Here is a 15,063-nt window from a genome sequence, read left to right on the forward strand (position 1 = left end):
CCATATATTTGAGAATTTTCCAGATTTCCTTATGTCATTGATTTCTAATTAGTTCCATTTCTAAACATATACTTTGTATGACTCGAATTCTTTCAAATTTATTGAAACATATTTTATGGCCTAGAACGTGGTCCATCTTGCTAAACTGTGTGTTGATTTGTTTGATATGTACTTGGTCCTTGATAAACTTCTTCCCTGTGTACTTGAAAAGAATGTGTATTCTGCTGCTGTTGGGAGGAGCAGTCTATAAGTGTCAACTAGGTAAAATTGGTTGATAGCATTGTTCAAGTGTTCTATATCCTTCCTGACTTTCTGTCTTGTTTCATAAATTGAGAAAAGGGCATTAAAATCTGTGACTAAAATTGTGGATTTGTCTATTTCTCCTTGCAGTTCTATTGGTTTTTGCTTCAAATATTTTGAAGCTATATTATTAGGTGCAGAAATACTTAGGATTGCTGTGTCTTCTTGATTTACTGACTCCTTTATCATTAAGAAATGACCTTCTTTATCCCTGGTCATATTTTTTGCTCTGAAGTTCACTTTGTCTGATACTAACATAGCCAGTGCAGATTTCTATTAATTCATACTAGGATAGTGTATGTGCTTCCACCCTTTTAGTTTTAATCTATTTGTGTCTTTATATTTACATGGGGTTTCTTGTGGGCCACATATAATTGGGGTCTTGCTTTTATATCCAATCTGATTATATCTGCATTATAATTAGGGTGTTTAGAACATTTCCATTTAGTATGTTTATTGACATCACCGTCATGATATTTGTTTTCTATTTGTCCTAACTGTTCTTTGTTTACTTTTTCATCCTCTTTTTTGTGCCCTTTTGTTTTGTATTGAGTATTTTTTATTATTCCATTATATGTCCTTTGTAAACTAATTAGCTGCAATTCTTTATTTTATTATTTTAGTGGTTACTTTGTGGTTTACAGTATAATCTTTAAGTTATAACAATCTCCCTTCTAGTAATATTATGCCACTTCTTGTATGGTCTAAGAACCTTACAATAGTTTACTTCTATTTCTCTCTTTCTAGCCTTTGTGCTAATGTTGTAGTTTATTTTACTTCTACATATATTATGTACCCTACACGACATTGTTATTATTTTTGTTTAAGCAGTAAATTATCTTATAAAGAGATGTAAGTAACTTTTTAAGTCATGTACTAACCAATGTGGTTACTTTTTTATTTTGTTTTATTTTATTTTTGGCTGAGTACGGGGACTTTATGATGGTACAGTACATGGCAAGGTGGGGCTCCCTAGGCCCCTCTCATTCTTCAGGGTTTCTGGCATGAAAACTGTGTCAAGGGGAGATTCTCAGTGTGGAGGTGAATGACTGTGGCAGGGACTTCCCTGCCACTGAAGGCCCCTCTCCTCCACACATGCTGTCACTGGGGCTGGTGGTCCAGGGAGTTCTTACTCCTTGAAGGCCATGTGGACTATAAGGTCTAACACCCTGTTGATGTAGCCAAATTCATTGTCATACCAGGAAATGAGCTTGACAAAGTAAGTGATAATTGAGGGCATTTCACCAGCATTGAAGGGAGGAAGAGCAGGTGTCACTGTTAAAGACAGAGGAGACAACCTAGTACTCAGTGTGGCCAGGATGCCCTTCAGGGGAGCTCTCCAAGGCCTACTTTACCACCTTATTGATATCATCATATCTGGTAAGTTTCTCCATATGGCAGATCAAGTCCACGACTGATATATTGGCAGTGAGGATATGGAAAACCATGCCAGTGAGCTTCCCATTCAGCTCAGGCATGGCCTCGCCCACACCCTCGGCAGCACCAGTAGATGCAGGAATGATGTTCTGGAGAGCCCTGCCCTCACACCACAGTTTCCCAGAGGGGACATCCACAGTCTTCTGGGTAGCAATGATGGCATGGACTGTGGTCATAAGTCCTCCTCTACAATGCCAAAGTTGTCATGGATGACCTTGGCCAGGGAGGCTAAGCAGTTGTTGGTTCAGGAGGCATTGCTAGGGATCACGAGTTTTTTTTTTCCACTTCTCATGGTTAATGCCCACCAAAAACATGGGGGCATTAGCAGAGAGGTAAGAGATGATGATCCTTTTGGCTACCCACTCTCAGTGAGCCCCAGCCATCTCCAAGATACTGAAGATACTGGAGGATTCCACAGCATAATCAATGCCAGCATCAACCCATTTGATTTTGGTGGGATCTTGCTCCTGGAAGATGGTGATAGTATTGCCATTGGTGACACACTTCCTGTTCACAGCCTTGACAGTGCCATGGAACTTGCCATGGGTGGAATTATACTGGAACATGTAGACTATGTAGTTGAGATCAATGAAGGAGTCATTGATGGTGACAATATTTACTTTGCCAGAGTTAAAAGCTGGTGCTGCATGAGAAGCTGCAGCTGTATGTCAAACAGGAGGAGCAGAGACTAGTTGCCATTTCTGATGCTCATCATTCCTTTGCATAGGTCCATATTTCTATCTGGTATCATTTCCCTTCTGCCTGAAAGGCTTCCTTTAACATTTCTTATAGTCTGTGGGTGATAGAATCTTTTAAATTTGTATTTCTGAAAATTTATTTAATTCAACTTCAGTTTCTGTTTTGAAAGATAGTTTCTCTGGTTATTGGAGTCTAGTTTGAAATTCTCTCTTTCAATACTATTAAAAATGTTGCTCAACTATCTTCTTGCTTACATTGTCATTGTTTCTAATCAGAAATCTAATACTAATCTTTCTTCCTTGTCTGAAAGGTATCTTTTTTCCTCTGGCTGCTTTTAACATATTTACTTTTTGCTGGTTTTGAACAATTTGATTATGACATACCTGAGTGTAGGTTTTTTCTTTTTTCTTTTTCTTTGCTTGGATTTGGGTTTGTTGAGCTTCTTGGCTCTGTGGGATTATAGTTTTCATCAAATTTGGAAAATTTAGGGCCATTGTTCTTAAAATGTCTTTCCCTCCATCCTGTTTTGGTGCCCCAATTACCCATAATATTAGGCCCCGTGAAATTGTCCCACCACTCACTGCTGTTCTGTTCTTTTCTTTTGAGTCTTATTTCTGTTTCATTTTTATCATTTCTATTGCTACATTATCAAATTCATTAATATTTTCTTCTGGAGGGTGGTTCCAAGATGGCTGAATAGGAACAGGTCCAATCTACAGCTCCCAGCATGAGCGACACAGAAGATGGGCGACTTCTGCATTCCCAACTGAGGTACTGGGTTCATCTCACTGGGACTTGTCAGACAGTGGGTGCAGGACAGTGGGTGCAGCCCACTGAGTGTGAACCGAAGCAAGGCGTGGCATCGCCTTCCCTGGGAAGCTCAAGGGGTCAGGGAATTCCCTTTCCTAGCCAAGGGAAGCTATGACAGACAGCAGCTGGAAAATTGGCTCACTCCCACCCTAATACTGTGCTTTTCCAATGGTCTTAGCAAACTGCACACCAGGAGATTATATCCTGTGCCTGGCTTGGAGGGTCCCATGCCCACGGAGCCTCGCTCATTGCTAGCACAGCAGTCTGAGATCAAACTGCAAGGCTGCAGTGAGGCTGGGGGAGGGGCACCCACCATTGCTGAGGCTTCAGTAGGTAAACAAAGCAGCCAGGAAGCTAGAACTGGGTGGAGCCCACCGCAGCTCAAGGAGGCCTATCTGCCTCTGCAGACTCCACCTCTGGGGGCAGAGCAGAGCCAAACAAAAGGCAGCAGAAACGTCTGCAGACTTAAATGTCCCTGTCTGACAGCTTTGAAGAGAGTAGTGGTTCCCCCAGCACAGAGTTTGAGATCTGAGAACGGACAGACTGCCTCCTCAAGTGGGTCCCTGAACCCCGAGTAGCCTAACTGGGAGGCACCCCCCAGTAGGGGCAGACTGACACCTCACACGGCCGAGCACCCCTCTGAGACAAAGCCTCCAGAGGAACGATCAGGCAGCAACATTTGCCGTTCAGCAATATTCACTGTTCTGCAGCCTCCACTGCTGATACTCAGGCAAACAAGGTCTGGAGTGGACCTCCAGCAAATGCCAACAGACCTGCAGCTGGGGGTCCTGACTGTTAGAAGGAAAACTAACAAACAGAAAGGACATCCACACCAAAAACCCATCTGTATGTCACCATCATCAAAGACCAAAGGTAGATAAAACCACAAAGATGGGGAAAAAACAGAGCAGAAAAGCTGAAAATTCCAAAAATCAGAGCACCTCTCCCCCTCCAAGGGAACGCAGCTCCTCGCCAACAATGGAACAAAGCTGGAAGGAGAATAACCTTGACAAGTTGAGAGAAGAAGGCTTCAGACGATCAAACTTTTCCAAGCTAAAGGAGGAAGTTCGAACCCATCACAAAGAAGCTAAAAACCTTAAAAAAAGATTAGATGAATGGCTAAGTACAATAACCAGTGTAGAGAAGTCCTTAAAGGACCTGATGGAGGTGAAAACCATGGACGAGAACTACGTGATGAATGCACAAGCTTCAGTAGCAGATTCTATCAACTGGAAGAAAGGGTATCAGTGATGGAAGATCAAATGAATGAAATGAAGCAAGAAGAGAAGTTCAGAGAAAAAAGAGTAAAAAGAAATGAACAAAGCCTCCAAGAAATACGGGACTATGTGAAAAGACCAAATCTACATCTCATTGGTGTACCTGAAAGTGACGGGGAGAATGGAACCAAGTTGGAAAACACTCTTCATGATATTATCCAGGAGAATTTCCCCAACCTAGCAAGGCAGGCCAACATTCAAATTCAAGAAATACAGAGAACGGCACAAAGATACTCCTCGAGAAGAGCAACTCCAAGACACATAATTGTCAGATTCACCAAAGCTGAAATGAAGGAAAAAATGTTAAGGGCAGCCAGAGAGAAACGTTGGGTTACCCACAAAGGGAAGCCCATCAAACTAACAGCGCATCTCTCGGCAGAAACCCTACAAGCCAGAAGAGAGTGGGGGCCAATATTCAACATTCTTAAAGAAAAGAATTTTCAACCCAGAATTTCATATCCAGCCAAACTAAGCCTCATAAGTGAAGGAGAAATAAAATCCTTTACAGACAAGCAAATGCTGAGAGATTTTGCCACCACCAGGCCTGCCCTACAAGAGCTCCTGAAGGAAGCAGTAAACATGGAAAGGAAAAACTGGTACCAGCCACTGCAAAAACATGCCAAATTATAAAGACCATCAATGCTAGGAAGAAACTGCATCAATTAATGAGCAAAATAACCAGCTAACATCATAATGACAGGATCAAATTCACACATAACAATATTAACCTTAAGTGTAAATGGGCTGGATGCTCCGATTAACAGACACAGACTGGACAATTGGATAAACAGTCAAGACCCATCAGTGTGCTGTATTCAGGAGACCCATCTCACATGCAGAGACACATATAGGCTCAAAATAAAGGGATGGAGGAAGATCTACCAAGCAAATGGAAAACAAAAAAAGGCACGGGTTGCAATCCTAGTCTCTGATAAAACAGACTTTAAACCAACAAAGATCAAAAGAGACAAAGAAGGCCATTACACATTTAAAGGGATCAATTCAACAAGAAGAGCTAACTATCCTAAATATACATGCACCCAATACAGGAGCACTCAGATTGATAAAGCAAGTCCTTAGAGACCTACAAAGAGACTTAGACTCCCACACAGTAATAATGGGAGACTTTAACACCCACTCTCAACATTAGACAGATCAACAAGACAGAAAGTTAACAAGAATATCCAGGAATTGAACTCAGCTCTGCACCAAGCGGACCTAATAGACATCTACAGAACTCTCCACCCCAAATCAACAGAATATACATTCTTCGCAGCACCACATCACACTTATTCCAAAATTGACCAAATAGTTGGAAGTAAAGCACTCCTCAGCAAATGTAAAAGAACAGAAATTATAACAAACTGTCTCTCAGACCACAGTGCAATCAAACTAGAACTCAGGATTAAGAAACTCACTCAAAACCGCTCAACTACATGGAAACTGAACAACCTGCTCCTGAATGACTACTGGATACATAACGAGAAATGAAGGCAGAAATAAAGATGTTCTTTGAAACCAATGAGAACAAAGACACAACATACCAGAATCTCTGAGACACATTTAAAGCAGTGTGTAGAGGGAAATTTATAGCACTAAATGTCCACAAGAGAAAGCAGGAAACATCTAAAATGGACACCCTAACATCATAATTAAAAGAACTAGAGAAGCAAGAGCAAACACATTCAAAAGCTAGCAGAAGACAAGAAATAACAAAGATCAGAGCAGAACTGAAGGAGATAGAGACACAAAAAACCCTTCAAAAAATCAATGAATCCAGGAGCTGGTTTTATGAAAAGATCAACAAAATTGACAGACCGCTATCAAGACTAATGAAGAAAAGAGAGAAGAATCAAATAGATGCAATAAAAAATGATAAAGGGGATATCACCACCTATCCCACAGAGATACAAACTACCATCAAGGAATACTATAAACAGCTCTATGCGAATAAACTAGAAAATCTAGAAGAAATGGATAAATTCCTGGACACATACACCCTCCCAAGACTAAACCAGGAAGAAGTTGAATCCCTGAATAGACCAAAAACAGGCTCTAAAATTGAGGCAATAATTAATAGCCTACCAATCAAAAAAAGTCCAGGACCAGACAGATTCACAGTCGAATTCTACCAGAGGTACAAGGAGGAGCTGGTACCATTCCTTCTGAAATTATTCCAATCAATAGAAAAAGAGGATACTCTCCCTAACTCATTTTATGAGGCCAGCATCATCCTGATACCAAAGCCTGGAAGAGACACAACAAAAAAAAGAGAATTTTAGACCAATATCCCTAATGAACATCAATGCAAAAATCCTCAATAAAATACTGGCAAACCGAATCCAGCAGCACATCAAAAAGCTTATCCACCATGATCAAGTGGGCTTCATGCCTGGGATACAAGGCTGGTTCAATATACGAAAATCAATAAATGTAATCCAGTATATAAACAGAACCAAAGACAAAAACTGCATGGTTATCTCAATAGATGCAGAAAAGGCCTTTGACAAAATTCAACAGCCCTTCATGCTAAAAACTCTCAGTAAATTAGGTATTGATGGGACGTATCTCAAAATAATAAGAGCTATTATGACAAACCCACAGCCAGTATCATACTGAATGGGCAATAACTGGAAGATTTCCCTTTGAAAACTGGCGCAAGACAGGGATGCCCTCTCTCACCACTCCTATTCAACATAGTGTTGGAAGTTCTGGCCAGGGCAATCAGACAGGAGAAAAAAATAAAGGGTATTCAATCAGGAAAAGAGGAAGTCAAATTGTCCCTGTTTGCAGATGACATGATTGTATATTTAGAAAACCCCATCGTCTCAGCCCAAAATCTCCTTAAGCTGATAAGCAACTTCAGCAAAGTCTCAGGATACAAAATCAGTGTGCAAAAATCACAAGCATTCTTATACACCAATAACAGACAAACAGAGAGCCAAATCACGAGTGAACTCCCATTCACAATTGCTTCAAAGAGAATAAAATACCTAGGAATCCAACTTACAAGGGATGTGAAGGACCTCTTCAAGGAGAACTACAAACCACTGCTCAATGAAATAAAAGAGGACACAAACAAATGGAAGAACATTCCATGTTCATGGATAGGAAGAATCAATATTGTGAAAATGGCCATACTGCCCAAGGTAATTTATGGATTCAATGCCATCCCCATCAAGCTACCAATGACTTTCTTCACAGAATTGGAAACAACTACTTTAAAGTTCATATGAAGCCAAAAAAGAGCCCGCATTGCCAAGACAATCCTAAGCCAAAAGAACAAAGCTGGAGGCATCACACTACCTGACTTCAAACTATACTACAAGGCTACAGTAACCAAAACAGCATGGTACTGGTACCAAAACAGAGAGATAGACCAATGGAACAGAACAGAGCCCTCAGAAATAATACCACACATCTACAACCATCTGATCTTTGACAAATCTGACAAAAACAAGAAATGGGGAAAGAGTCCCTATTTAATAAATGGTGCTGGGAAAACTGGCTAGCCATATGTAGAAAGCTGAAACTGGATCCCTTCCTTACACCTTATACAAAAATTAATTCAAGATGGATTAAAGACTTAAATGTTAGACTTAAAACCATAAAAACCCTAGAAGAAAACCTAAGCAATACCATTCAGGACATAGGCATGGGCAAGGACTTCATGTCTAAAACACCAAAAGCAATGGCAACAGAAGCCAAAATTGACAAATGGGATCTAATTAAACTAAAGAGCTTCTGCACAGCAAAAGAAACTACCATCAGAGTGAACAGACAACCTACAGAATGGGAGAAAATTTTTGCAATCTATTCATCTGACAAAGGGCTAATATCCAGAATCTACAAAGAACTCAAACAAATTTACAAGAAAAAAACAACCACATCAAAAAGCGGGCAAAGGATATGAACAAACACTTCTCAAAAGAAGACATTTATGCAGCCAAGAGACACATGAAAAATTGCTCATCATCACTGGCCATCAGAGAAATACAAATCAAAACCAGTGTGAGATACCATCTCACACCAGTTAGAATGGTGATCATTAAAAAGTCAGGAAACAACAGGTGCTGGAGAGGATGTGGAGAAATAGGAACACTTTTACACTGTTGGTGGGACTGTAAACTAGTTCAACCATTGTGGAAGACAGTGTGGCAATTCCTCAAGGATCTAGAACTAGAAATACCATTTGACCCAGCCATCCCATTACTGGTTATATACCCAAAGGTTATAAATCATGCTGCTATAAAGACACATGCACATGTATATTTATTGCAGCACTATTCACAATAGCAAAGACTTGGAAACAACCCAAATACAGTCCATCAATGATAGACTGGATTAAGAAAATGTGGCACATATACACCATGGAATACTATGCAGCCATAAAAAAGGATGAGTTCACGTCCTTTGTAGGGACATGGATGAAGCTGGAAACCATCATTCTCAGCAAACTATCACAAGGACAAAAAAACCAAACACCACATGTTCTTACTCATAGGTGGGAATTGAACAATGAGAACACTTGCACACAGGAAGGGGAACATCACACACCGGGGCCTGTCGTGGGGTAGGGGGAAGGGGGAGGGAAAGCATTAAGAGACATACCTAATGTAAATGACGAGTTAATGGGTGCAGCACAACAACATGGCACATGTATACATATGTAACAAACCTGCACATTGTGCACATGTACCCTAGAACTTAAAGTATAATTAAAATATATATATATATTTTTTTTCTTCTGCAATGTCTAATATGTTGGTAATCCTACCAAGTGGGATTTTGATCCCAAACATCATGGTTTTGATCTCTAGACTGTGTGGAATACAGTTGTAGCCATTGTTTTAATGTCTTTGCCTGATAATTCTAACTATTGTGTCAGTTCTGCATCAATTTTAATTGATTGTGTTTTTTTCTCCTCAATATGTGTTGCATTTTCCTTCTTTTTTGTATGTCTAGTCATTTTTGCTTAAATGCTAGACATGATCAATTTTACCTTTTTGGATGCTGGAAATTTTTATCTCTCTGTAAATATTCTTAAACTATATTCTAGAAATTACCTAAAAATAGTTTGATTTCTTGGGGTGTTGCTATTAATAGTTGATAAGCAAGATCAGAACAGCATTTGATTTAGGGATAATTATTTTCCACTAATAAGGAGAGACCCTTCTGATACTCTTCATAGTGACATTTGCCAGTCTGGATGGTAGAAATAGAAACTATTCCCAGACATATGTGGGCTCAAGGTACTGTTACCTCTAATTCTTTTATATGTTTCTTTCCCCAGCTTCTGCAGGGATACTGGTCAGTAATTTACTGAATACTTGAGGGGGCCCTTCTGCAGTTCTCTAGAGTTATCTCTCTCTTCTCTCTAGTGTTCTGCCCTGTGAGCTCCAGTTGTTTTGACCTCTCCTGACTGTCAGCTTAATCTCCTTAACCGTTAGTTTAATCTCCCTAAATTCAGTTCTATGGCCAGAAAACTCTCTCAACACAGTAAGCTGAGGCATACTTAATTGTTCCCCATCTCTCAGGGATCATTGATTTTTTGTTGCCTAGTATCTGATGTCTTGAAAGCATTGGTTTTCAGTTGTTTTGGATAAGAGGATAAATTCAATCCCTGTTATGACATCTTATATGGAGGCAGAAGTCCCTCCATTGTCTTTTAGTATTTAATGTTGAGGAATCCAATGCTTTTCTCATTTTTGTTTCTTCATATATAACCAGTTTTAGGGGCTCTTCTTTTTATTACTGGTATTCTGGAAATTCTTGAAATTTCATGTTGTGTGTCTATTTTTTTCATTGTACTTGGTTCTCAGTGAGCCTTCTCAGTTCTAAGATTTGTAGTTTTAATTCTGAGATTTTTGAGGGTTATGTCTTTTTAAGTAATTTTCTTCCTTTGATTTTTTCTATCTTTTCTTCTGATCTTATAATCAGTTGAATGGTGGACCTATGTGTCATTTTTTCATTTGTTTTTGTTTTTACCCTTTTTTCCTCCAGAAATTGTCTTTACTTTATCTCCCATCCGAGTGATCTCCCTGAGGGATTTTTCAAGGTTTATATAATTTCCTACATTATCTTTGTTTTCTTTGGGTTTCTCTTTTGATTTATTTTTTCATGTTAGACACTTTTCTCCAATGACTATGTTTTGAATAAGGAAATGTCTAAGCGAGCCTGAATCATGTGGCAATTCCAAATAGTAAAGAAGCTATCAATGATTACTAATGTCATGTCAGAAGCGTTCAGTAGCCAAACCCACTGACCAAAAGCACAATTTAAGCTTCAATAAATATAATAATACTAATGCCTTGGATAGAACAAAGTAAATATTTTTAAATCTATGGGTTCATGAAAACTGTGAAGCAAAACAAAACCTAATTGGTCATCACTGGAGGATATTAGTGAGCCAATTCATTATTTAGAAAATTGCAAAGAGGAAGAATCAAGTACTAATCATACCTTTCCTATATGTAAGCAAATGTCAAATGAGAGGAATTTCCTTTTTATAGAAACATCCAACTAATAAATGGAAGATGAATAGAATTAGAATATCAATATTTTGCATCACCTAATAATGGGTGAACATCAAGAACTGCAAACATCAGACAAAAAGAGACAGCCAGATATTATATGTCAACAAATAAAAGAACACAGCACCACCTGAAAATATTTCTTCCCCCAAAATTTCAACCTAAATCTGATCTGGCCTTTAGATCTAATTTACAGGAAATGCAGAGAATAAAGATGTTAAACTATTCCACAAAGATGTAACCAGTAAATCTTACTATGCTGTCCTGTAGGGAAACCCTGGTTTCTTTAACAAATTGCAAACAAAAAAGAGAAAAAGATGGAGAGCGCTCCTATAGATGAAAAGAGCTTAAAAGACATTCCAACTAATTTCAAGGGACAAATCTAAGTTGAAGCCTGTTTCAAACAAATTATAAAACAAAATTATGATATTTATAAGACAATTTGGGAAAATTTGAACACTGTGTATTGGATGATATTAACAAATCATTGTTATTTATTTTGGTTCTGATAATAGTAGTGTGGTTATTTTTCTAAAGAGCCAGTCTGTTTTTTTTCTTACTTTAGTAATTGTCTATTTATTTTAAGTAGATTAGGAAACAATAACCTGTAAAATAAACCCTGTTTTTCAAGCAGCATTGCTTTGAGAGATGCCCGTGTTTAAAAAGCAAAGCAATTAGGGGGAGGTCTCAGAGAAATAACAGTAGAACTGGCATGAAGGTATGGCACACATTTGTGTAGATGTCATGATGTCATGCCAATTCCTGACATTTGGAAAGTTCACGGCAGGATTACATTTAGTCATCATGACAACCACAGGAACCACTTATTTTGCACCCACTATAAAATGGAAACTGAGGGTTAGAGATTGAAACGACCTGTCTGGGTCACATGACTGCTAGTGGTCAGTGACAAAGTTGGGATTCTATTCTGGCCAACCACCCTTCCACCCCTACCTCATTTGTCTAATATATAGACCCTGGAGTTACCAGTAAGAATATCTCTGGAGAAGTGAAAAATTCTTCCAGTCCACTTCCTGGTGGCTGTGGTCATTCACCAGATCCCTGTTCCTCTCTGTTGGGGCTGGTCTGTTGCAGACAGCACTCGGGAAATCTGCCAGGCCCTCAGCCTACGCCTCCAACCTAGCCTCCAGCTCTGGTGTGCAGGCAAGAGGGAAGCAGCCGCATTCAGGTTCCACGGCAGAAAGGCAAGATGGGTCGGGCTGGGTCTCTGCTGCTTTTCCTTCCCCAGTCTCTGGCCTGCAGTCTGCATTCCAGGAAAGCAGTACAGAAAAAGCAACGGGGATGGTGCAGGGGGATGGGATGCTGTCTGAGTACAGGCTAAGAGCCAGACTTTTTTAGGAAAACATGAAATAAAACCTAAAATATCTAAGGGTGAAATTATATAATGCCTGGTACTTTCTTCAAAATAATACAGGTGGGAGAAATTGGGTAAAAGTAGAGATGATTTGAGATTGGCCATGAATTGCTAAGCATTGATGCTGAGCAATGGGTGTGTGAGGGTTTATTATACTCTTCTCTCTACTTTTATATGTTTGAAGTTTTCTATAACAAAAGACTTTTAATTAAACTGTTTAGAAATTTTGTGAGTAAGCAAGACTTGTGTACTGGTAGTCTCCACTCTAGTGAAATGGGTCAGCAGCATGCCAGCTAGATTTGGGGAACTCCCAGTTATCAGTAGGTGAAAGTATTTTCTCTGGAGTTTCTCCAAAGAGAAGTTTTCTAGTTTCTTACCTAAGGTTTGCATGCTTGGACTTTTATGTTTTCAGAGATGATAAGAGGGACACATCCTACAGGTCCTACGTTTCATTAGGGTGGTTTTGACTTACTCTTCTGCTTCAGCTCAACACCTTCCCTGCCCCCCTCTCTATCTGATATCCTTGAATGATTCCAAAGAATACATTTTCAGTATTATTCATAGACTAGAATCCCCTGCTCACACAGCATCAGGGAGGACATCCTGGGATCCAATTGTTCCTTTTGCAAAATTTCAGTTCAATAAGTTCCCTGTATTCAGTCCCACATTTCATGCTCACCTTCAGGGTTTGTTGGTGACTCTAAATTCTTAAGTACTACAGAAGGAAGTTTGCAGGAGGGAATGAATTTTCCTGTCATCAATATCATTCTTGGTCCCTCATTAGCATCCCTCTTAATAAGTAATTTATGTTAAAACTTCCTCTATTCTACTATGTCAGGTACAACTCCTGGTTCTGTTTTCAATCTTCCAAAAATTGGTTCAAATCTCTTATCTTTATCCTTCAATATTTCTGTCTTCTTTTTTGGGCCCCAAGAGGTAAAGAGAGAAGAAAAAGAAACACTTGAAATCAACACATCAATTTAACTAGAAGACCAGCTAAGACTGATTTAAAATAAAAGCTGCTTCATGAGAGAGACTGTTTAACTTGTTTACCATCACACCTAACACAGTGTCGTGTGCAGAAGTAATTCTGAATAATGCTTATGACAGTCACAAATTTTTTAAATTTATGATGTGTGGCAGGAGGTCAAAGGCACAAGAGCAGAGGAAAACTCTTCTGCTTTACAAAGAAAACAGGAAAATGTCCAGAGCTCAGAAATTGATCGGTGATGTATGTGCCATTATTCTTTTCAAAGCTACATTTGAAATATTTTTGGCTTTAACTTTCCTTCCCTTATACCAATCATTTTAGTTGTTAAGTTTGTTTAGAAAGTAATTTTTAAAAGATTACACTGATAACCCCAAGCCAGTTTGAGGCAGGCTAAGTCTGCAGATGTGGAACACTTAAAATGTCCATTAGTACTCCTCTTTTGTCACTTACCACCCAGGGGGTCACGCCTTTGGTCTCAAAGTTGTTTATAAACTGGTAGCTTTATTTTAAAAACAGAATGGAAGGGCTGAGATGGAGCTAGGCAGAAGATTGTATGATTAAAGTTTTGAGATCCGTACACATTATGAACCCGCCCTGGGTTTGTGAGTATTTTATAACTCAAACATTAACCACTAATCTGTTGGAACCTGATGCAAAAAGTCTCAATCTCTTTCTAAAACCATAAGGTACTGTTGGGAAGCCAAGTCTTTCTACATAATCCCTCAACAAAAGGAGATAATAATAACTTCTATTTAGATGACATAATTTCATGAAGCTTATGATTATCTATTTCACAATTATTTTGGCATTATAGAAACCTACTGTGATGTTTTCCACGTTTTGGAAATGTGGTTAAAGAGGCTAAATTGGCCTAATTCAACCAGGCTTCAAAAAATCACACCATCTTTTTTTTTTTTTTTTTGAGACTGAGTCATGCCTGTCACCCAGGCTGGAGTGCATGGGCGCGATCTTGGCTCACTTCTGCTTGGCAACTCCTGCTTCCTGAGTTCAAGCAATTCTCCCACCTCAGCCTCCCGAATAGCTGGGACCACAAGTGCATACCACCACACCCGGATAATTTTTGTATTTTTAGCTGAGACGGGGTTTCACCCTGGCTCACTTCTGATCTTGGCAACTTCTGCTTCCTGGATTCAAGCAATTCTCCCACCTCAGCCTCCCGAGTAGCTGGGACCAGAGGTGCGTGCCACCACACCGGGTTAATTTTTGTATTTTTAGTAGAGACGGGGTTTCACCCTGGCTCACTTCTGATCTTGGCAACTTCTGCTTCCTGGATTCAAGTGATTCTCCCACCTCAGCCTCCCGAGTAGCTGGGACCAGAGGTGCGTGCCACCACACCGGGTTAATTTTTGTATTTTTAGTAGAGATGGGGTTTCACCATGTTGGCCAGGCTGGTCTCCCGACCTCAAGTGATCCCAAAGTGCTGGGATTACAGGCATGAGCCACTGCGCCCAGCCTCACACCATCTTTTAGATAATACTTCCCTCATGGCTATAGTGATTTGTTTTCCCTCTAAGATTTTCATTTGTGTCACCTCTTCACTTTTACTTAGGCATTATTATAATGTAGTAACAGGTTCTTCTAGAGGATCAGACATTTTGCTTATGCATAATGGAGGGAGAA

At 39.5% G+C, this 15,063-nt stretch overlaps 1 pseudogene; it reads right to left on the minus strand.

The window, feature by feature from the left end:
- Positions 1-1,646: 1,646 nt before the first annotated feature.
- Positions 1,647-2,982, minus strand: LOC100614575 (glyceraldehyde-3-phosphate dehydrogenase-like; annotated as a pseudogene).
- Positions 2,983-15,063: the final 12,081 nt, after the last annotated feature.

Source organism: Pan troglodytes, chromosome 7 (assembly GCF_028858775.2).
Source record: "Pan troglodytes isolate AG18354 chromosome 7, NHGRI_mPanTro3-v2.0_pri, whole genome shotgun sequence".
Taxonomy (NCBI): domain Eukaryota; kingdom Metazoa; phylum Chordata; class Mammalia; order Primates; family Hominidae; genus Pan; species Pan troglodytes.